Source organism: Schistocerca nitens, chromosome 6, assembly GCF_023898315.1.
Source record: "Schistocerca nitens isolate TAMUIC-IGC-003100 chromosome 6, iqSchNite1.1, whole genome shotgun sequence".
NCBI lineage: Eukaryota > Metazoa > Arthropoda > Insecta > Orthoptera > Acrididae > Schistocerca > Schistocerca nitens.
Window position 1 is genome coordinate 442,508,193 of NC_064619.1, and position 732 is coordinate 442,508,924.

Here is a 732-nt window from a genome sequence, read left to right on the forward strand (position 1 = left end):
TCGCGGCATGCTACCAGTGTTAAAGACTGCGATGGAGCTCCGTATGCCACGGCAAACTGGCTGACACTGACGGCGGCGGTGCACAAATGCTGCGCAGCTAGCGCCATTCGACGGCCAACACCGCGGTTCCTGGTGTGTCCGCTGTGCCGTGCGTGTGATCATTGCTTGTACAGCCCTCTCGCAGTGTCCGGAGCAAGTATGATGGGTCTGACACACCGGTGTCAATTTGTTCTTTTTTCCATTTCCAGGAGTGTATTTCAGTTCTTCTCTTCCTATTGACAATTTTTTTCTCGCTTTCTCTGACACTGGAGTAATTTTCTCCGTGACGTTCAAAATAAGGAAGAAATGCAGCTTCCATGTCCACCGAAGTACCCAGAAGTGCTTGGAGGAGAAGCAGGAGCAGAACCTACTGCGAAAAGACTTGTTGACGCAACGCAGGGCAAAGTAGCATATTCAGAGCACAACGGCACTGGTTCAATCTCTGACACAGAAGGAGTTGCATGGTTCTTATGAAAAAGCATTTAGGCGTATGGCACCAAAAACCGTCGGTTTTGAAAGAACTGCCGGACTTCCCTCGAAGAAGGGACTTGCACCTCGAAAGTCTAAATATGTACAGATGTCTTTCTGTGATGAGTGCAGACCAGTGCAGGAAAACCCAGAAATTGCAGTCCTGCAAATAGTCTTGAAAGCAGTCCCAACCAAACCCGCAATACCTTTTGAATTATTCAGGGA